The sequence below is a fragment of the Psittacula echo genome (assembly GCF_963264785.1).
Source record: "Psittacula echo genome assembly, chromosome: 2".
Lineage (NCBI taxonomy): Eukaryota > Metazoa > Chordata > Aves > Psittaciformes > Psittacidae > Psittacula > Psittacula echo.
The window spans coordinates 84,593,401-84,617,491 of record NC_137737.1 but is presented as its reverse complement, the minus strand read 5'-3'; the positions used below and the strand labels follow the sequence as shown (position 1 = coordinate 84,617,491).

The 24,091-nt window shown below is 37.3% G+C and overlaps 1 protein-coding gene across 1 annotated transcript in view; it reads right to left on the bottom strand.

The window, feature by feature from the left end:
- CTNND2 (catenin delta 2) overlaps window positions 1-24,091 on the bottom strand; it is a gene marked incomplete at both ends in the record, with an annotated part of 536,439 nt that overhangs the window by 374,962 nt on the left and 137,386 nt on the right. The window lies entirely within an intron of this gene.

The window sequence follows — 24,091 nt, the reverse complement described above, 5'->3', positions numbered from 1 at the left end:
TTTTCAATAAAAGTGTGTGTGGTTAGTTATCCTTCCTGGTGGCTGCACTCAGATTTAGAGCAATTATGCACAGCGAGGAGGAAAGGCTTTCAGGGTGAGGCAGAGAAGGGAGAAACGCACAGTGGGGAGATGTTCTTTAAAGAGCAGAAAGCAAACCTCAGCCTTACTGTAGAGAAATGTCGGGGAGGGGGGGAGGAAAACCATAACAAATCCTGAGGACCCTCAAGGGATTGTATGGTATCTATTCAACCAATAAAAATCTATGAAAGCTGCCAGTGTACAAGCAGAAAGAAACAACTTCTAGTACATGTATACAAAAGATAGACTTGATTTTAGAATTTTGACTTGAGTCTTCATGGACACCAGCACTGAGACTTCCCAATTTCCAGAACTAACATGCTCCAATTAGACAATCCTATTTCTAACAAAATGTAAATCTAGGGAATAGAATATTCTCTTGCATTTTAATATGTTTATTTTAAAGTGAGGTGAGAGTAGTTCCAACAGGGGCCTCAGACTCAATCACAGACTGAATGAGCAGTGTCTTAACATGGTATTTCAAGTAGCTTTGGTTTTGTTTTGCTGCCCTTTTTTTGGGGGGAGGGGGGCAGGAGGGGAGGCGAGGGAGGGGTTTAGTGGTTTTTTTGTTCTTTTTTTTTTCCGCTGGAAAAAGAAAAATGGTTTGGAAAGAAAGCAGAGAATGTGAGTTTTGTAAAGTATAGGTAGGAAAACACAATCTACAATTTCTATTTGTATAATCTTTAAGTACAGATAGACAAAGCCAAATTAAAAATGGTAGGAAAACGGACCTCATACTAAAACTGATATGAAGGTTTGGGAAAGGTCAGTCAAAGAAGCATAAGCGTTGTGGTGCATTTGCTGCACCACAAATGTGCTGCCTATGAATATCATCCTGATGTATAACAGCTTGCTATTACTTTCTGAAATTCTTCCATTCTTCTGAGTAGGTCAACAGATAAAACAAAGACAGCCAAATACACATCCACTGTTTGCCCATGTGTCAGGAAAGACCTCCACCAGACACCTGAAAGAGGAATTCCACCACATTTTTCAAACAGTGAATCCTCAGCTCTGTGAATTCTCGACCAGCAGCAACAGCGATAATCTTCTCTGAATAAACTTACATGCTTCTCATTCAGGGTATAGTTTCATATTATACTTAATTCAGTCTAAAGGCAGGCAAAGGCCAGAGTGGGTGGACCTGCTTTCCCCCTGCTTTTCTGCCTCTTCCCTTGTGTTAAAGCTACCAATTGTGCAACTCTGCAGTGACTCCCATCAGCTTGCTGATCTGAAGGAAAAATTGCAGGTTTTCATGAGTTAGCTTTCCTCCCAAGCAGGAAAGATTTACTGTGCCAAGTCCAACTCAGCAGAGGAAGCAGAAACAGCACACAAAAAGTGATGTGAGCATTGCTCCTTTCAGTAACAGTCATTAGACCAATCTATGCAGAAAATGAACTCATGTCCTAAGGCTTCATCTATGTTCATCCTTCAGTCGGAAGCAACAGTATGATTTTGAAGTGAATCGATGAAATAATGGCCCTACTGACTGTTGGTTCAGTTTGCAGAATAGCTATAGCTCATGTGAGCTAGATGCTTTTAGGAGGAAACTTAGCTGAAAACATTGTTCTGGAAGTATACCAAATATTCGCTAAACATTCATATGCCACACAAAAGGCGCTTGAAAAGTTTAGGGGTTTGGAGCTACTCTGTAGTGCCTCTCATACTGCACTGCGATGTGTGAGCTGACCAGGTGCTGCACTGTCTTTATGAATATGAAAGCCCTGGTCTTTAAAAGACCCTAAACAGCCACCAGACATAAGGAACAGTAAAATAGCCATGTTTCTGTTTCAAAGATCCTGAGCTTGTTTTCACGTGGGAACAAAGCAGTGAGCTTTCCGCTCATTTGGATATCCACACCCTCAGACCCAAGATCGTCACATCAGAGTCCTCAAGGACAGTGAACTTTTCAGCATTGCTGAACATCACAGAAGATCCTTGTTAAGAAACATTCAGGGACACATTTTGGTCTGTTCCATGTCTCATAGTGCACTGTGCCAAGGCTCCTCACTTCAGCCAAGGAATTGAGCAGAGCAGAGCAGAGGAGTGGTAACAGGGTCTGTCAACAGTTCCCAAAAGAGTGAACTGATCAATAAGGTCCAGGATCCATCTAGGGCTTCAGTCATAAGCATCAGGAGGTATGGCTGGGGACAGGACTGAGGAAAAGCTATAGTGCATATCCAAGAGGTCCATCCAGGAAACACACTACCTGTGACGCACATCCAAGGTCCCCCCAGGTGACAGGACCATACACAGGACTGGAGACAAGGTTAACTACAATGGGCGTTCAATGTTCGCCTAGGAGACAGGACTGGAAACACATATACCTACAAAGTAGCTCTGTGCTCTCCAGACATGGACATTCAATCTCAGTGTCACACATTTCCTGGCTGAAGACTAGTCCTAACAATGGATGTGGAAAGTTTTTTAGAAACTTGAGCATTACTAGTGCACCATTTTGCAAATTTATGTCACAGGTGGGGGTGAGGATAGCCACGCTCCTCACTTATTATGATTGTCCCCGAATGCCTTACCAATATTATGATGACAGCAGAAAAACACTATGATAGGTAACTTAAACTGCTTTGGATAGGGTAATGAAATGGAAATAACATTAAAGATACCAGTGTATAGCAATGTAATGTTAACACATTCATTTCAAGCATAACCTGACTACACATTTATAGAGGAATATAAGCAAACTGAAAAGCAAGCTGTGTGTCACTATCACTCTCACAGCCAGTCTGCAAGTGCAGTCATCTTGTACAGAGAACAAATACATTGTCACTTAGCTGCAACACTTGATAAAAATAGACACTATCTATCAGGGAAGCAGTATGCATTTTCTGCAGGTAAAGCACTGGAACATATTCAGAAAGGCTTTTCAGGTCTAATTATTTCAGAGAACAATTACGTAGTCCCCACTTAATAATTCCTGGCCTTTTAATTTGATATAGTTCTTCTCCTTTAAGTGTACACTTTAAAAAATGCCTGTCAAAGCCCCATACTTACAGCCAATAGTTCCCATTGAAAGTGATCTTTCCTTAACACCATTTGCATTTTATTACGCAGTTATCCTATATACTTGCTACAGTACAGTAACTGTCACTGATATTTATCATTATGCAAGAACAAGCATCACTTAAAAGATCAAGTGCAAAACCCAGATTAAAACAATGAAAAATTCATAGGTGAAATAAGGACCAAAAAGAACAGTTGGTGTTCTTAGCAGAGTTTGAAGTTAGGAGAGATTTTAGTACTTTTAGAGTGATAAACAACAGTTTAACACTCAAGAACAGTTGCAAAGGCCCACAAAACCTCAAAAACAAGGGGTATATCAAGCTCCTGTGGACCCAGGAGTGTTTCCTAACTGCTGAGACTGGCTGCAACCAGACTACCAGTTATAATGAGCTATGAGCGTGCAGAATGACCCTGCACACCTTGGTTTCCACTTGAAAGAAACCTGCCTAAATGAACACTGAGAGCTATAAGCAGACACCCAGAACTCCATGACTGGACAAGTGGTGGACAAGCGCAATAAGACACTATGACCCTGCAGAGTAAATACACCTAGTCGCTACAGAAACCTTTAAATGGCTGTTCACTATACTCCTCCAGAGTATCGTGCCAGCATGCAGCCTGCAGTTAGTCTCAGTGTGCTCAGAGTCTGCAGGGTAGAAACTCAATTTTCTCTCTAAACTGCCATATGACTTAAGATTTCAAAAACAGAGTATTCTAAAAGTCCACACACAAAACATTAGTAATTAAAAACAGTGAGTTCCAGATGGAAGATACTTTATTATAATCCCTTAAACAAACAAACAAACAAATGGATTTTATTTTTTTAATCAAGAAGACAGCTTAAATGCAATATTTTGTAAGTAGATCAATTCATTATAACCAAAATATTGTAACCTTAAATGTAATTCTTTAATAGTTCTGAATGTAAATATTTAAAACCTGGAAATCACTGAAGGACTTACAATACCTTTTTAAAGAAACACTAGATATTTTATTAATTACAAGAGCGATTTTGATTCTGGGAAACAGAAAAAAAAACAATAGCTGTTAATGTAAAATATATTCTTATAGTAACTATGCTATAGTTTATGAACTTAGATGAAATATGGAAAAAAAATTACATGCTGAAACACTGAAACAAATTTAATTTGAGCAGTTAGACATTTCTCTTCCTATGATAACACTCTATGGTTGCTGTAACAGCTAATAACGTAGTGAGTTTGGTTTAATCTTGATTTTCCCTGTATTTCTTTTTTTTAAACATCAGCACCATTTAGAAACCCCAACTCAGTCAAAACTGGCATTTGAAGGCATTTTGAACTGAGTTCAACAAGTAAGCAACACTGGCTTAGATGCCATATTTCCATAAAAGTCTGTTTGTCCTCATGTATTTGAATATTTTTTTCTTAGCTGTTAATAGTTTTGCCCCCTGATGCTACCAAAAGGCCATCAGGACAACAGTGGAAGAGAGAAGTCACACTAACGGCACACAGTGTCCTGTCACTGTAAAGAAATTTTATTCCACATTCATTGCTCTTTCCCTCCCTCCCCATTTCTTTCATTGCAAGCTTTATGCTCAAAAAGAGGAGGCCAGGAGTTTCTGAGCAGCAGTTGACGGTGAACCTTTCCCATCAGGCTTCATGCTATCATATTGCAAACCCATAGACCTAAAAGATGGTAGTTTTAGAAAGTCTCCAACTTAAAAATAAAAGAGGTATCACAGTGTGACAATCTTGGCAGAGCACTGATGCCACAGAAGAGAAAGGATGCCTTGGCAGAACTGAATGCTTCATTCAGCCCCTGAAATCTTCCCTTCCTCCATGCAAACAAAACTTGGGTTTTTTTCTTCTCCTGTATGTGGGACCAGCTAAAGAAAGAACTGAAAAAAGGAAATCAGCTTGTGTCCATGGGGTACAGGAGCTATGTCCCATCCTTTTAAAAAGAAGGACAACAATTCAATGGAGAAGTAAAACTTCTGCATTTACCTCCGTATCTCTGTACAAATTGAGTTATAAAAATCCATTAAGATTTGACCTTGGACCATTAAAATAGTCCAACAAAAAATGACCTTTAATTTCTGCCTTGAAACTCTTCAAAATCTTATTCTTACAGATCTTCAAGGAGCTGAAGTTCTACAAACAAGAACTTGTAATCTAATACAAATAATTTAAATTAAGCTGTGATTGTACTGGCCTCTTAAAGTCTCTGCCTTCTCTTGCAGTTCCCCTTAAGACAAGAACCAATGTCAAACCCATGCTGTAAGGTGGGGACTTTTTGAGATAAACCTCTAACCATGGCATAGCAAGTCAAGCTATTACCAAGCTTGTGAAAATCAATAGAGCAGCAACTCTACAAAATGTACCTTTAGCCACACATTTAACACCTCTGTTTTAACTTCTATACTTCTTTTCCATAAGGATGATGCAACAGCAATTTAAATAGGCAAAATCAAAGGTGATTTTCTAAGTTCTTTACCCAAGCAATACCTTAAAAATTAATGAGACATCACTGAATTAACATCAGTTGCAGGATTTGTATCTTCCATTAAGATAAGTCATCTTCCTTGTTTAAAAGTCACATTGCACAGTACTCCTCTTGGAGACCTGGCTGCAGTAAAATTACACATCAGTTGAAACTGATATATTTTTTTAATAGATTACTTGCAAACTTTAGAAACATTGGTGCAATACTTTCAGACTGAACAATTCAAAGGAGCCTAAGGGAGGAAGGCAAGCATATTTCATTGAAACTGATGTCAGCTGCAGTAAGTGTATATGTTTGCATATAATATTCTATTTATAGCTATTATCAAGAAATACAGCATCTAATATTTCTGACAAATCTTCATGGAAGTACTTTATGCTCTCAGACTGCAACATCTCTGAAAGCATTACCAACTCTTCCAAACTTTAACCTCTAGTCTTGCAGCCTCAGATTCTTGACATGGGAACCATTATTGAATGGAGTATGTTAGCAGAACACATAGGAGACTATGCATGGATTTCTCATCATCATGAAGTGATAATAAAGCTTAAGAACACAAAGTGATTGATTATTAGAATCACTGAATCAACTAGGCTGGAAAAGACCTAAGATCACCAAATCCAACCATTCCCCCAGGACTGCCAAATCCACCACTAAATACCTCCAAAAAGCCAAAGGAGAAAGTCAGAAGGGGATTCTGATTCAACTGAAGACAGCAGATTGGAAAGTCCTCCATCTATTCCTAGATCAGCTAAGAACCAGAGATGATCAACAGAGAAAAAAAGTATCTCTGTCCTTTTAGACACATCTTATTTTTCAGAGAGGGTTAACTGGTAAGGAATTAAAATTATTAAGACTTTCTAGGGACCCTTGAGTCTGGAAACTCACAAACATGACATCACTCTGGTAAAATAAATTATTTATCTCATCAGACATTCCAGGTTGGAAAAAACATTGAATCATATGGAACAGATCACTGCTCATCAAAAGACCTACACATTTCTCGTATCAATAAAAGAGAAAACGAGGGAGAGAAGGAACAGTTATAAATATGACAAGAAGTTAAATTAGAACTGACATGTTAAGAAAAGTATGGAAGCAGTTGGAAATATTAGATTGCAAGAGGGCCAGAAAATGATGCTAAGAATATCAAGTAATGTTTAATACCACCTAAAAAAATGTACTGCAGATTAATTACAATTTCTCCTTGGTTACACCATCAACTGTGCTGAATAGGAAATAAAATGGCAGCTCAGAACTAAAGCATATGGATGCCTGCTTGAGGTTTGTAATGCAAGAATATGTCAACGTGATCAATTAGCACTGCATTGGGGTGGAAGACCCTGCTCAACCCAAGGTCATTTCAGTCACTATCTGTCTTGGCATAATCAGTCCTGATCCAGCTACCAATCTACTCTGTGTTAAGACTTGAGCCTGGATCATACACTAAACAGGAAATGCTTCTTGTAGTTTGTTTCATCAAAGATAACTACTGTTATGTATCACAAGCTAAATTCAAGACGCTTGAAATCTGAACAGCAATACAGTAATATCAAAACAACTCATTCCTATGTAGAATTTGAATAAAAAAGCAAAATAAACCTTTAAATTCCTATCTTTATCATAGTAGATTAAGACTATTTAGCATTATTACTGTGTAGCATCACTTAATATAGCTTTAAATAATAACAGGATAAAGTTAAAAAAAAAAGTAGTAGAATCCAAAATCTTGCACCCCAGGTTTGGTTGCTCTCTTAATGATGTGCTAGTGTTAGAATACTCAGCTAAATGCAGCACTGTGTTTCACTAAAGTCACCGTTAATGCAGAAAGCTGTACACTAACCATAATATCTTTCTAAATTACTAGCCACAATTGTATCTTTCACTGCATATATCCTGCATTATGTTAAACAAAACAAAAGTCATCCATAGTCTACATTTTTAGCAAATGCTTTAAAAAACCAAAACCTGACAAGAGTTATATTGTGCATGGTAACAGGGCCTTCTATAACTTTTACTCGTTAAGGAATAAAAACCATGCTTATTTAAACATCGCTGATGTTAGGAGGTCCATGTCACAGATTCTCTTAATAACATGAACAAGGGCATTTATTGCAACTAGATCAATAAACCTTTCTGATGCTGGGGTCTTTTTTTTTTTTTTTTTAAGTTAAATATAACCTGTCATTTAAATTCACTGCAAAGAATAAAGTGACATAATAGCAGTGCCTCAATTGCAGAAGCAGAGATTAATCTCGAAACACTGTTCCTGGTCCACTAAAATAGGTATATTTAGAGGCATTAACAGATCCTATTTAATTTTTATTTTGTTCCTTTATCTGCTATATAGATCATGAAAGACAAACACTAAGTGATTTTAAGTGGAAACCTACCAAAACATTAAAGCAGAAGGCATTAAAAAGACTGTTGGTTAGTTATTCTTTCCATAGGTGCTAAGACCAAGATTTTGTTAGATTTTATCAGTAAAGTTGGCCATAGCAATGTTTACATGGATTTATAGAACAGTTTAGAATCAGGACAACAGTGAGTTGTAGTACAATCAGATCAGTGATAAAAAAGGTAACTAACAGCCTTCTGCTATTTCTAAAACTTCTGATTAGAGCCAAAATAAAGACTCAAGGAAGGTGAAGGCCTTGAAAAGTCTTAACTTCAAATGTAAATGCTATTGCCTTCTTAATTACAGCACTAATTGAAAACACCAGGGGAAGGAAGTAGAGAGGAAAGGAAGAGAGGAGAGGTGGATGAGAGAAGAATACCTGATGATAAAAGTATTATTCTTTTGACATCTAAAGTCAAGTGTGGGGTTTTTTTAATCAGAAAAAAATCTATGAAACATAAATGCTGCTACAGAAGCTGTTTCAGACTGACTTCTGTCATTTACTGTGCAAGCTACACTTCGCTTTTCAAGACTAGATTTATAAACACCATTACATGTGGATAAGCTGTATCTCTTCTGCTTATTCCTGCAACAGGATGAACATGGACTGAGCAGAGAAAATTAGAAAGCTTTTTGCAGAAGCTTTTCATATATGAAGTCATTTATGCTCTGATGTTTACATATCTCTAGGAAGAGAAATTCAATATATAGTGATGTAATATATTTAGCAGATTAAGATAGAAAGGGGAGGTGATGATTACTTTGAATTATTAATAGGGTCTTCTGTTCTCATCAGCAACCTGCAACGATTATTTCCTCCCAACAGCTACATTTATCAATTTACATACACTCATTGTATTTCATTGACAAATTATTTGGCCATGAACTTCCACAGATATGCCAGAGCTTTCCGCTAATCAGCTAGAAGGGAAAAACTGCCTAGTTGATCTACAAAGCACTGATTATAATTATATCAGTCATATGAGTGTAATAAAGAAAATTCTTGTCCTGTTCTACATCTACTAGTCTAGCATTTTGACTAGAAGTGACTCAACACAGACTAATGCTTAATGTTGCTGAAATGCTGCATTAGGTCTAAGTGGTTGAAATGGATTTAGATTCAAATACCACTTACAAACTGTTTTTTAGAATAAACAAATTTCATAATTAGTAATATAAAAGTAAAATGGTATTATTAACTGTGTAATACCATCCCAACTATATATGCCACATCTTATGCACAAGAAGGTATTGCAGCACAGGCAACTATTTGCCTTTGGAGGGCAAGATCACTGAAGTACCAGGTGCAAGGCTAACATTGTGAAGATAATTGTGCGTGTATTCTTCAGTAAACCTGTAAGCATGAGCCAAAAAGTATTCAGGATGTCTCACTTTTACACTGGTAGACTAGGGAAAAAAGGCAGTTAAAGAAAGTCAAAAAGAAGAAAACTGTAACTTCCATGTGACTATTGCTGCTGCCTTCTCTACACAGTGTCCAACACTGGGAAAGGAAGACTATGGCTGTCAGATGGCCTACATGAGGGGAAACTTCCATCTGCCAGTGTTACCCTTCCCGCATAGCCCTACAGCTTCCTTGCTTTCAGCCAGCAAAGGTATCTTGCCAACGCTGCTGTCCTTCTTGCACGGCCTGACCTAAAGCAGGGTTGCTTCTACCAGGTTTTGATCAGACACCTCGAAGAAAAAGTTATCACCACAGTGACACTATTAGTCCTCCATCCCAGTAGTCTCCAAAGTAGGGTGCACACATGCCAGGCACTGCACAAAACAAGTCACTGGAGTGCAGGAAGAAAATATATTTATACCATTATTATAAAAAAGAAAATAATAATAAAAAAAGTGTTTATTCCATTTTTATCTCATCCTTTCCTAATCTGTTTCTTCTTTTTTTTTTTTTTTTTAAGGTTCATAATACATACAGTAGTGCAAGTATATAATCTATAAATAAATATACATATATTGTGGGTCCATGCTCAAAAATGTTTTATTGATGGGGCGCACAATCAAAGAAGTTTGGAGGGCATTGCTCTAACCTACCAGCAGGCTGGTGCAGAATCAACAGAACCTGCTACCAAGTTTGTCCTCTTGAAACTGATGTCTGATTTTTGTGGGGAGGAATGCCACGGCTCTTAAGCTACCTAAGTCCCCTCTGAAGCTGGAACATTTCTACCAAACACTGGGGAACTATACATTTTTTTCTTTTTTAATAAGCTTTTGACTTGTCTAAGCTAAAGACATTTCTATTCCTTTCATGGTAGTCACTGAGTCACTGGCTCCTCTTAGCCATTCATGAATACAGTCGAAAAATTTAGCAGCTATATTGGGAACCTTTAAGGTAACCTTCGCAGGATATCTGAAATGAGGAAAACTTCATGCTGTACTCAGCTTGTACCCTATTGCAGCTATATTTACAGCCATGTATGTGATAACATTTATAGTAAAGACTTTTAAAATGAAATGTAAAAGAAAGATTTAAATGAAAACAAAATATGACTATTTAATCTTGATCTAGTTGTTTCAAGATAACAGAGCAGACATAAATGTAAAAGTTGTACTGTATCTTCCTTCTCTATACCTGGGGAGCTGGTGGATAGTACTCTCTAGAGAGTGAAGAAGTAAAGAGCCGGTGTGCAAGAGTCTGGTTTTTTTTTAATATCTTTCTTTGTGCAAATGAAAAGTGTGGAGGAACAAGGTGAAAATAAAAGAGGTAAAGGAAAGCCAGAAGGAGGCAAGATATTTATTCACAATTAGTGGTAACTGAGCCTACATCTACTATGAGCTGAAAGCACAAGGGATTTAAAAGCCCATTTAACGTATTAAAATCTATAAAATCTTCCTTAACTGCTGAAATGGCAACATGCCTAGAGAGCATATAACATTAGCCATTCAAAGTATGTCGCTATCCAATTGTGAGATGCCTGTGGAAACAGACACGTGTTCATTCATGCCATTCCTGGAATTCAACTAAATATATTAGGTAATACTTCCTGTGATCTTTTGATATTCGATATACTCAAGTATCAAGGAATGCATAGCTCAGTTTCCACTACAGAGTGATAGCAATTGCAGCAGCACCATTAAGATGTTTATGTCAGTCCCTCAGATGCATAGAGACTACACAAAGGAACATCAGGATCAATTCCTGTGCAAATTATTGGAGAGACTGCCTAATAATAAAGAGTAATAGCAGTGTTAATTTCTAAAGGTAGGGAAGAAAGACTGGGGGGGAGGGCAGGTGTGTGTGTGGAGGAATCTATTCAAAGTGAATTAGCAAATCTTAATTTTTTGCATCAAACAATACAGCTAAATACAACATTTTTTTTTTTTTTTTTTAACCAAGACAGATCATGGCAAGATACAGGATCCCCTTCAATGTGACAGCAGAAATGACTACTGTTAAAAGGACTGTGAATTTGAAAACTGTGATTGATAAATCTGTAACTGCCACCACTGCATTTTTATTGATAATCTCCAGTTTCTTTAAAGACTGCATTGGCAAAGTACTATGCTTTTATTAAAACCAACAACCCAAACAAAGCCAGCTTAATCCAAAAGCAACAGTTATTTGACAGGGACAGGTAAACTAGCCTGGATGAGGTTTTGGTAGGAAGCATTAGTAACTGCTACCATATCTGCGCTTGGTGAAAGGTGATGGGGACAATCCAAAGCAAAGAGAGAGCTAAGAGCAGGAGGTGAGGGCTTTATTTTTGCAAACTTCAGTGTTCAGTGAGTTAGGTAGAATATAAACTTAGGCAATGGAGAAGAAGAAAGGTATCAAAAGAGAGGACGCTTAATACAGAAGTAAAGGTCACCTACACAAGCTCAGATGGTGAGAGGCAGAAGGTAAGGCTGGCGAAGGGAGAGAAAACACTATGTCTGGCTAATACTACTTTGAAACTTAACATGAAACTGAAAATTGTTTCCTCAAGACTGGCAACAAGATAGGCTTTGTCTTCATCAGCGGAACAGGAGTTCTGGAAAGCCTTCAGCTGGCTGCATTTTGACTTACTCCTTGTATAAATGCATTGTTACACAACTTCTGTTTCATGACCATTTCATTTCTAAACTGCTCTGGGGATACCTCACGTTTGTGTGGAAGGATGCTGTTGTCTACAGGAGTCTAATGGAGTTTCATAACTTGCAAAATGTGCATCAGGAAAAAAACTAGCTATCTGCTTATAGCAGCTGGAGGCAATCCAGTGGAATTATTTCAACTTCTCATGCTTAATTCTGTTGTTGTAAAGATTTGTTTGAAACCCTATCAGGTATTGTCTGCTTCTCATTTCTCTGTACAGCCTTCCAGATATGCAGGGATCCTAATAATCAGAGCAGGAACATACAGACGTGATGGCTACTCATAGCAGCAAATGAAGCCAGTAAGATCTCTGCAGCAATTAGTCCTAGATTTCCCAGATTAAGTAGGCAGAATCACAGAATCCCAAGGGTTGGAAGGGACCTCAAAAGATCATCTAGTCCAACTCCCCTGCAAGAGCAGGGTAACCTAGAGTACATCACACAGAATAAGTGGGTATTTTTAACTTTCATGTTTGGTCCTCCAACTACAAGCAGATTCCCTGACTACTCTGTCTTATGCTCCTCTGCTGCACTTCTCGGCCCCTTTTTTTCCTCATCCTGCTCCATCCTACTGCTTCATTTCCCAGAACCTCTGGTTACATGACCAATAAATACAAATCTTCACTTTATAGATTGAATCTGGTTTCTTCTAGATGCCTCATCCACATTTTAAACAAAGGTTCCTCCTCCCCCCTTTTCCTTCTATACATGCATGTAACTGGGATGCTAAATGCACCTGGAGGTCTGCTACTTGATCTCTTGCCATTAGACTCAGAAGGACCGCTCCTTACCCTCACAAGACAAAAAGAAGGATGGAATAACTCTGAAAGACTTCCCCCCCAGCTCCAGTATTCTGCCCCATTGTACATCAGATTAGGCAGATGGCAACAAGGATTGTAGGAAAAGAGGGATTTTATCTTTGCAACTCTGTGCAAATGTATGTTTAGATCCTCTTCTGAAAGCAAGGCCTTTTGGTGCAAATCTATAATGATGATGACTGCAGTGATGATGGTTAGTTGAAATTCCCTTCAAAACCTCAGTATGTGTGCATCTTGAGAAGGAAATACTCAACCTGGAGAGTGCAGCTTGGCAAAATAAGGAACAACTGAAATCTTGGTTTAGTACAAACCAGCAGGCAACATTAATGAGAGACACTGTTACAGTCTCTGCCCATGATTCTTCAGAACTGACTTCTTGACACCTTGGATACCTTACTTCTGCTTCAGTGTTCGATGTCAACTGCCCATGGCCATTAAATACTGTCACAATGTCACAGAACTTCTTCTCAGTCACAAACTAGCTACTTCTAAGATATCACAAAAATAGTACCTGGTACCTTTGACCCAGTGCAGTAAGCACTAAAAACGGACTTTCCTCTGCAAGTTTTATCAAACTTGCCTACACTCTAAATTCAGTAACTTTATAATAGCAAGCTACTTTCCCTCGGCATTCTGCTCAATCTTGTCTTCCTCCAAACCTATCAAAAACCATTTCAACATCTGGTAAGTAAGAACAGGGACAAAAATAACGTTGTCAAATTATTAAAGCAGAGCACAGCAAGGAATCATAAAAAGGAGAGCTAGAAGGGCTGTAGAGAAATAGCCTTGCTGCTTGTTTCTCATTCTTGATAGATACTCTACATGTCCTTAAGCTTCAAATGATAGTTTTTATGGTCTCCTTAGGCAATCTATTACAGTGTTCATCCGTCCTTAATGGTAAACTGTATTGCTCTAATTTTTCAACAAATAGTTGTCTGTCAAAAGTAGTCTGAACACAGAACCTCACTCTGCAAGATATAACCAAGTTTTACAATAACAATGTGTTTCCTAAGATCAGTATTTCCATGTTTATTTTAAATCAGTGCAATATTCAAGTGTCAGGCTTACAATAACACATTTAAGTTATGAATGCAAGAACTGGGAAGAGTTTTCAGATTTCTTAGTATCATGCCAGAAGTACACAAAGGTAAAGAGTACACTAAGTATTCTTTGTCTCTTTTCCTTCCCTCCCTCCCTGTTTTCTTTCTTTCCTTTTCCTTCCCTCCCTCCCCCTTCCTTCCCTTCTTCCCTTTTCTTTTGGCATTACTGAAACAGAAGAAATAATTAAAGATTTCACCTACCTAAGAGAATCTAAGTGACACCTGGTAGCCCCAGAGAAGGCTTTCAGCCTACAAGACCCTATCTTACAGCCTGAGAGAAAACTATCTATAACCTTACTGTCATAGCTTCCCTGCAGTAACTTTGATGAGATTAAAATAAAATCTGATACCTTAATTTCACAAACATGCCAGTGTTACAAGTTTGGCAATGCTGAATATTACTATGTTACTGCTCTCATGGAGGTGATATCTCAGGAGGGTATTTGGCAAGTGAAAGAGGGAGAGCATCTGTGGAGGGGGTGTTTTAAAAGTCTTGTTGGAGTTGGTGCCTTCAGAGAGGTATCTATCTGGGAATGACACAACCCATAATACTATTGTAAAATACATGGATATGCTGTAAAAAATAAAATTAGATCAGACTTGATTGCTTGGACATTTGCTGGAAATTTGCCTTTCAGCAACAGAAGCGTATCTACTACAAAACTGTTCCCTGCAGAGGATCAACAGGACTGATCTGTTTTCTTGATGTGCCTCATTGTGAAGAACCAGCACAAAGCCCCCATAAATGTTATATTAATGGAAATACAAAACAGTTGTACAACCTTTTACTTTATCTCATTGTCTTGCTTTTCTACAAACTTCTTCTGCCAGTATTTTTTAACCATTTCCATAAATACTGGACTTTCATACAGTGAGTACAGACAGGCTTAAATCTTGTATCTTAATCTTGTATCAGGTTGCTCTCAATTACGAGATCACAAACCTCATCTTTTATTCCAATAAACATTTGATCTACATGATATAATTAACTAATGACATTATTATTATTAATTGTATTGACTGTTCCAACCACAATTTATTTCCTATAATGACCATTTTTTCAAATCTTCCTTTTTTGGTAGTGGTCTCAATCTAATTTATTGATCAAGTCTAAAACAATACAAGGTTCATCACCTTTCAGGTATCCACATCTCAGCTGAAAGATCAAGTGATAGCAAGTACAAAATGAAAAAGGAGTATTGCAAATACTAATCTCAGTATTCCCCTGATCACTTTCTCTTACTTCTAAAACGTATCTGACCCAAACGATCTTATATGTAGTGGCACACACGAAGCCAAACATTAACTATTGCTGTCAAACTGGCATAGGAAATTAGGCTTTGTAGATTGTAATAGTTGTCACAACAAGCAGAATCTGTCCATTCCACTTCTTGACAACTTACTGTATTCCTGAAGATGTCACAAGTGCCCAAATGCTGTGTTTGGGCAAGTAAACCAGTAGTCTAATTTTCACAAGTGCTGGGCTTCAGCTATTACCTAGCAGACATGCATTCCCACAGTGACTGTCATTCATCAGCTAGCAACCCAACACGTAGAAAGTCACCATGATTTTTGTGGTAAGGAAGTACGTTGTTGGAGAAGATGAACAGTACGGGGGAGAATCCCTAAATGACTTAGCTAAGCTATAGACTGAAAACAGGCTACAGAGTGGGAAAAAAAACCACCACATTTTAATGAAGTGGCCAAGTATTCAAACCACACACATTGTTCATTCTTAACTGTGGTCAGACAAAGGCTGCTTCAGTTTATTTTCTTCCAGGATTATAAAAATGAACTCCTTATGGATTTTGAATGTAAGAAAGATAACATTTCTACAACTTTTTCTAAAAAATATCTCTGGTTTTGTTTTGGTGGGGATGGAGGGGAGGGACTTGGGAGTTTTTAAAGGTATTTTGGGTTTATGTATGCCTTTTTGAGACATCAAAGAACTCAAATAATGCAAAGACTTCAAAGAAAAAATTATGGTATAACATACACTTGCACGTTTTCCCACCATTTTGATCTAATTGAATGTTTCCTTCCAGATCATTTCATTCTCTTGCTGGCCTAGTAAAATTATAACCAATGCTGCATGATTATTCAGCAACGAAGCTGGATTCCTAGTAAAGAATGTTGTGGGGTTTTTTTTTCTCTACTACCTTGAAACGTACAACATGTTCTTACCATGGTATTCTGCTTTACCACAAGCCAAATAATACATGATAACCTTTATACAAGTTCTGGAAATATATCAGGTAGTACCATGCTTAACACTGACAAAATATTTCTTATGAATGTAGACAGATTTGAGTCACCCCAGAACATCATCGTAAGCATGGCCCACCTTTCATTTTAGTTTTCCTACTGTCCTGGGTTCAGTAGGACCCAGTGTTGATTTTGTATCTGTTCACAGGTCTTTAAATGGAACTGCCTTCAAATAAGACATAGGACAGTCATGAATCAAATGATACAAATTAATACCAAAAGATCTAGTAAACATTTTCCTTCTGCTCACCCCAGACTGAGGCACTCTGAGGGATAATGATGTTCAGTATCAGTTCCACTAACATTAGCACTGTCCTTCAAAGTAAAAGAGCATCTTTGAAGTGAATCTCCTGCTCTTTTCTGGTTCCCAAGGTTTAGTCTGCATCATGTGGTGGTCTTGTGGCATATCAATTGAATTGTTTCAGAAACTAACCTGGAAGAGGCTCTTCAAGTGCCTAGCTTTGCTTCAGTGACTAATGGCAGGCCAATATATAGGACCAAACTGCTACAAATCCCCTCAAAACGCTTATGATATGGATGCTTTACTCTCGGAATTTAGTGTTTCCTTCTGCTGAGCCCCAAGAATTGTGCTGCACTCTTGCTAATGAAAACAGCTATAAGCTAATGAGCTTTAAATAAAGTCTCTTCTCTCTGAGTTCTCATTTGACTCAGTTTATTATTTATTATTATTTACTTCTAAATGATTCTTCACGTTTACCACCACTGCTTTCCACGGATTCTGCATAATACTTCTGAGGAAGAGGGAAATTATATATGCTGTACTTATGTTTCTTTTGCTGCCAACAGTTCCTGTTAAACACAAAACTCAAGGCTAAAATTTGATGACTGAAGACAGCAGGCTTATTATGGATCTGAGGGGACTTGTTACCCTCTTTTTCACAAAGAAAACCCCTGTTAAGATGTTCTTGGCTGTAAAGGAGAAAGTAAAATGCTGAGGAAAATACATTTTCTTTTTGTCATATATTCACAAACTAAACAAGGCAATCAACTGTGAATAGACTCTGTCCTTAAAATATTCTGCTGTTAAACAGTATTCTGAATTGCTGTAAGATATGAAACTAGTCAGAACCTTGTGATAGATGTACACAGGTCTTTTTAAAAAACAACTGAAAAGCTTCTAAACAAGCCCCATTTTTCCAAACAACTTTTATTAGAGTAGAAAATAGAAACTTCACATTTATTCAGAAAAAAATCTCAGAAAAAGACACACACCCCTCCTCCAGACAACTAAAGGTTTATATCCTGCTCTTCTTTAGCTCCTGTGTCTTCACAGCTGGGTCCTTACTTTGTCCCTTGGTTATGGCCAACTGAAGAACATTTTGAGTTGATGCAAATCTAGACAGTTGCACTTGGCCCTTAGAAATTTCCTTCCATTACTCTGAGGTTTGGCTGGCTGCTCTCCCATGTTCACTGCAGGCTGTGTATGAACTCATGTATCTGGCTGGTCTGTATACAAACTGAAGATTCCCTGCTTTTCTATTTTAATTCCTTTGTCTGCTGGACCCTGAACTCTCTGGCATCTCCCCTGCTCACTAAGTTTAGTTGACTTTCAGGAATGGAGCAATCAGGGTTCCACCTGACCTGGCCACTTATAGCAACATAAAATTAATAAGACAATAGGAAAAAAAAAAAAGGGAAAAAAATTATTGTCATAAGACAATGAGGAAAAAAAAACAACAGACCCCACAAAATCCTGCTTTACTGCACCTAAATATTCAGACTTGTAAATCTGTAAAGAGTGTTTTCAGAAACTCACAAAAAAAAAAAAACAAACAACGCCTTTTATTGCCATTTTTAATTTTATTTCAGATAAACTTTATTAACTCAGCTGACAGAAGTTTATCCAAGCATGACTTATTAAGATTTACACAGTCCACAATGAAGATGAGCAACAGCATGTGACAAAACTTTAAGCTTATTCAACTTCTCAACTACTGAGCAAACACACATTTCCTGAATAAGATGAAATTTTGACCTACTGCATTTGCTGTCAAGAGTTTAGTCAAAATCTTCTCTGCCCGCTGGTGGAATGCCCATCTTCTTAAGGAACATCGCTTTTAAAAATCTGACGACATTTCCTGAATGTAGCAACTATTAATATCATGCTATTGGCTTATGTTTCAAAAAGCAAGTACAAAAATTACACTTGGATTTTTCATAAGTAATGCTAAAATACCATTGGTTTTTTTTTATTTCCGCTCTGAAATAACTGTTGACTTTTTTTCTTTTTAAAGGTTAAGTTTCTAATTTATATTTCATTAAAAGGAGGGGATTTAATTTTTTATTTAAAAGCTTCCCAGGAGCCCTTGGAGACATCAGTGTAACCAAAGCAATGTGAAAAAGTTTAACACATTTAACTTCTAACATGTTGACTTGGTGAATCACCACAATGCATGCAGGACAGATTTCCAGTAATGATGACGTATAAATTTTACTTGAAAGTTGCATTTTTTTCTACGACAGCTAAACATGACTGTTAGTCAAACTATCTGCATGCATCCAGCTCTTCTGCCCTCCTAATATAATAGAAACATATCTTTATCCTTTGGCTCAGTTTTTGCTCCACACTAACCATGTATTTTTCAACTTCACTTTTTTAATACCTACATTCACAGGCAAGAGCAAACTATGCTTTCATTAGTTTAGAGTACAGATAGGTGTTCACCTGAAATACTTGGAAAATTTAACATAAAAAAAAATACAGAATTCTCATACAACTATTTTCTTAGGATTTAGATGGAAAAATAATCAAACAAAAAAAAAAAAAGAAAAAAGCACAAAAAAACCCAAAAACCACCTAGATGTGAAGGAGAAGTCATGTTTATATTATCTCCAAGCAGGTAAACTGTACAACCTCTCAATGCAACCTGTTCCACTCTTTATCTAAACTCATGGTGAAAAATGTTTTCATTACATCTGGTCAGAATTTTCCATGTATTCAAAAAAGTTTCCAAGTTGTGTCTGCCACCTCTCATTCTACCACAATGCATCTCTGAGAATAGTCTCACCCTGTCTTCTCACCCTGTCTTTTCTATGTCCTCTCATTACCTGGTTGTAGACAGAAGAAAGACCCCTCCTGATCCTTCTCTTCTAATAGCTAAACCCCATACTGTTCCCTTAGACTCTTTTCATGTACCAAGTGTCCTCAAGCCCCCCCCGCATTCTTGGCAGCCATGTACTGCTACTGAACTTGCTCCAGCGTGCTAATGCCTTTCTCATACTAGGGAGTCCAAAACTGGATATGGTACTCAAGATGTAGCTTCCTGACTTTCAAATAGAAAGGAGGAATCACTTCCCTTAATCTTTTGGTTGTGCTTTTGCTACTGCAGTCCAAGATCCCCTCACTTCATAAGGTTCCACTCGGCACATTTCTCCAGCCTGTGCAGGTCTAGGATGTGGCAGCCTCACCTCTACTAGGGTGCTGGATTTTTCAACCCCCAATATTAAATATCTACAAAGGCTATTATACACACTTCCACAGAAAGTAGCCTAAATTAGATCTAACACCTATAGCTATACAGGAAAACTTTATAACTGCAATTTTATTTACTTACTGACACAGTAGGAATTGTCTACTTATGTCACAGTGCATTTCATCTCTCTCTTAAATGTTCTTGAAATGAAGGATCTTATGGGTTAGACTTGCTGGATGGTTTTTTTCAGGGAATTTGCAAAAATTGTATCCTCCTAAGTAAAACATCAGTTTCCCAAGTAAAAAAGTATGAATACGCAAGCAACTCCAAGACAGAAAACTACACCAAAGAAAGCATATACAAAGCAGGTAAGCTTTCCATGCAATTCAGTGAGTTCTATTAAATTTTTGCTTCCTGTAAAATACAGAAATGGTAGCATATTGCTTAGGATGATCCAGTCTTTCCAGGAGACTTTCAATAGCAAATGGCAAATCACTTCTACAAATTTCAGTGGAGGGCTGAAATTCAGTTTTGAAAAATTCGATTGCCTGACCAATTTGCAAACTGTATATTCTAAGAAAAAGAGTGGGCTATGCTTGAGCTAAATTCTGTAGTTCAAACAGTAAGGCTCCATAAAAAACCACAAATGTAAACAAACGTAAGTTGTTCACATCAAACACTGATAAAGAATGTGAAACAGAAACATGTTTTAAGGATTTACTAACAAGTACAGCTCTTCACCGAAGTCCAAAGGACACCTGTTTTACGTAAAGACATACATATGTTACACATATATGCATGAAATCTCTTTTCTTACTTGTTCAGTCGTTCAACTCTATGGCAATATTTTCTCTGAATTGTTTCAAGAGAAAACAGAAAATATGAAAACACGTAGCTGAGTTTTCAAAGTGCCTCAGAGATTTTGTTTTCATCTCTGACAGGAAAAAAAACACTCTCACTTTCATCAGCTTTTGTTTTGAGGAACTATATTATATGGCCATGGGAAATGTGGAAATCTGAAATACGTTAATAGGTGCTTAAAATGATCAAAGATGGAAGATCTCAAAGATAATGCAGGCATCTAATTGCCCTCTGTACAAAAGGAGGTGACACACTGATGATTCTGGCACAGAAGGAACAAGCACCTCAGCCAGAGGGATGGAGCAGTACAGAACGTGACTTGGCTCCTTATGAAATTCATGATGAAATTTTAATATTCAGCAAGCTGAGTAATGAACTGCTCAGAGTCTGCCAGAGGGAAAGTCTGTGGCACGGAAGAGTTCCCTAATTTTGTCCTACTTCATGGTCTAAGCATTTTATTCAGCTTTATCAGAAGCCATTGATTCTCCCTTTGATGCACAGCCAAGAACCTGGTCCTGAAGAGAACACACTCCAGCTCTTTTGGAAGAATTCCTAGTGAATATAGTCTCCGAACCCTCTAAAAAATTACTACCGATCAAGGATACGACAAAGTTTACTTTGGGTATTCTGATGGAGCCCAGCTGTGAGACAGGTAGGCACAGAAATGATGAACAATTTTTAAGCTGTGGTGTTTCCTCACATGCCCAAATAAATTCTGAAAAGGTTAGGAAATGGTCCTGTGGGAGACCAGAGCTTTTGTGTCCCTTCAGTCGAGCAAGACTTGTCATAATCAGAGCTTTGGATAGAGCAGTCAGTTCTGGCTAATCCAATCTCTTCTGAACAAACTGGCACATCTACAGGCAAACTACAGTACAGCAATACCACTTTGTATCACAGAAACTATGAGTGCCAGATTCTTTCCTGTCTACTCAGAGCTGCCTCTCACCAAGCTTGATCAGTGTGAGCTATGGAGCTATACCAGTGTAAGACACAGTGATTCCCATTATGGATCTAGGCTGCATAATCATGTGCATTACTTTCTGGATCCAAATTTCTATGTCAAGAAATAGGAAGTCATTAATGACTGAAAAATGAGCCACACGGAGCTTCCTGGTACAGATGGATACACAACTCCTTACAGGCCAACTGTCAAACATGCAAGGTGAGTGCAGAAAGCAAAACTGAAGGGAGAAAAAACAGCCCTTTAGCACGTTCCTAAAACCTGGTTTCAAGGGCACAATTTTAAGACATACAGGAAGACTCCATGAAACTACTATACCATGGAGGTAAAGCTGAGATCAATTTTCCTGGTATCTCCACAACAAAGAGCCCTATAACTACTTATTATGTCTATCTGCAGTACTTTTGAGATGTTAGACCAGGACAGAGCAAAAAAAACCACTGTAAGCTATTTTAGACTGACTAAAATTGCAAATATGGACAGCTACTCCATTACTAATTTTAGATGTTTGGGTACAAGGTAGCAAATATTAACAAGAAAAATGCTTTTTAGATATTTTGAGTGAATTATTTTGAAGCAGGAAAAAATAATCTAACTTCCCAATACTAAAATATGCTGATTACAATCAGTCCAGTTTGATTATTCCTTGATATGGAAAAGCATCTGAACAATAAGCCTATGTGTCACCAGACAACAGTGACATCACTGAAGGATGTGTATTATTCTACTTCTACTGAAGACTTAGAGGTAGGATTTCACTTTGAATAATGACAGTATTTAGAATAAATGCAACTGATTAAAGGATTGTTTTAAAAAGCTCTTTACCAATAAAAGCTTAGTAATAACAGCTACAAGGCATTATTTTAGTTTGTGTTCTGCCAGAAAATCTTGTTTAAAATGATTATTCAGTAGCTTAATAAAATAAAGACAGCAAAATCTTCAAATTGCCCTGTATCAGGAAGAAACATTTTAAAATCACAAAATTGATTACCTTGAATTAAAGCAGGTATGTCTGAAAAGCTTAGCTTCACAGCAGCCATACATATGAAAAGAAGTATTTTTAAGCAAGCCTCTTCTGCTCCCACAGACTCCAAAAGACTTTAACAAGCTGGATACTTTTTTTCTTAACATATATTATTCCACTACACAGCTCTTTATCTTCCAAGTTTTTGTCTCACTACACTAAGTCAAAAGGAATATTCTCAAATCTGAATGAGCACCAGAAAGTCAGCACAGCAGCCAGACTGGTTTTTGACTTCACTTAACATTTGTGTTAGTTCTACCCCCTCCCACAATGATTCATTATTTTTAAAATTAACAAAAAAATACTCATTTAATATGTATGGGAGAACCAACAACCCAGCATAAACAATATTAGGCTATTATTGATTTACTTTTTAAAGCACTTGCTAAGTCTATGAACACCTATTTGTAAGCTTTTGATGTTTTCTTCTGGACAACAGTATATCAAGTATTTCTTACAATGTTTTTAGTTGAAAGACTAGTCATGTTAAACTCTCATACGTAAAATATTTCTGGTGCAAATTACAGATGTCAAAAAATTCCATGAAATCTCCTGTTGTTCTAGGTATGAATTTATTACACACAGACATTAGTAGTTAAAATATTGAACTTCCTCAACAAGCTGGAGCCTCTTCAGAAACAGCTGAGTAAGTGACCTTGATGCCACTAATTATTCAAAAGCATAACTTCACCACTAGGAAAGAACTTAACCAAGAAAACCTCTTCCTCCAAACAAGAAACTTCCCAGCCTCCGTACCACTGGCTGGGATAATCCTAAAATAATTCAAGAGTAGTTCATATGGCTTTTTTGAAATGCAGTCACACCATACTTAAAATTTAAAGTACTGAGGGAGTGCACTTATGGTACTTAAGGTGCAAATCTAGTACTGCATTGCTAAATAATACCTCCTCTGTGCTTAAATAATTCTAAGTAATATAGTTTCTCTAATGTTGATATAAGTCCAGTTTGTGGAAAAGATTATATAGAATAAAGTAAGATTTTATCTTAGGGAGTTAATTCTCACTTGATTTGCTAAGAATGTTTATATTTAAGTCAACTTCTTGTACAGCTTCTGCTGAATTAGTGAAAGATTCTTCTGACTTTTGCCATTTTAACTGAACTGTTATATTTAGTATTTTTGCTGCATCTTTGGCATTCTACTGAATAATTATTTCCTATCATCAATCAATCATTTATATTTGATTGGCGTGTAGTCTGAATTGCTTAAAGAGTTTCTTCCAATACTAAGATAATTTTGTAGTTTTTCTACTAGTATCACACAGAACTTGGCACTAAGCTTGGTATATCATACTTAATCTTATATATTGAAAAGGTAACGCACTTAGTATTTCCACTGATAAAAACACAAGATACGTCTGTACAATGAGGTTTTTTTCTTAATCCTTTTAACTCAACTTCTGCCATCTATCATTTATTAGGTTTACCTGAGAAAACAAAGAAACCAGAAGCTCAAAACTACAAAATCTTTACTTGCACCAAACAGACCAAGAGATCAGCTTCCTTTTGTTACAGTTTCTTAATTCATCTCGTCATC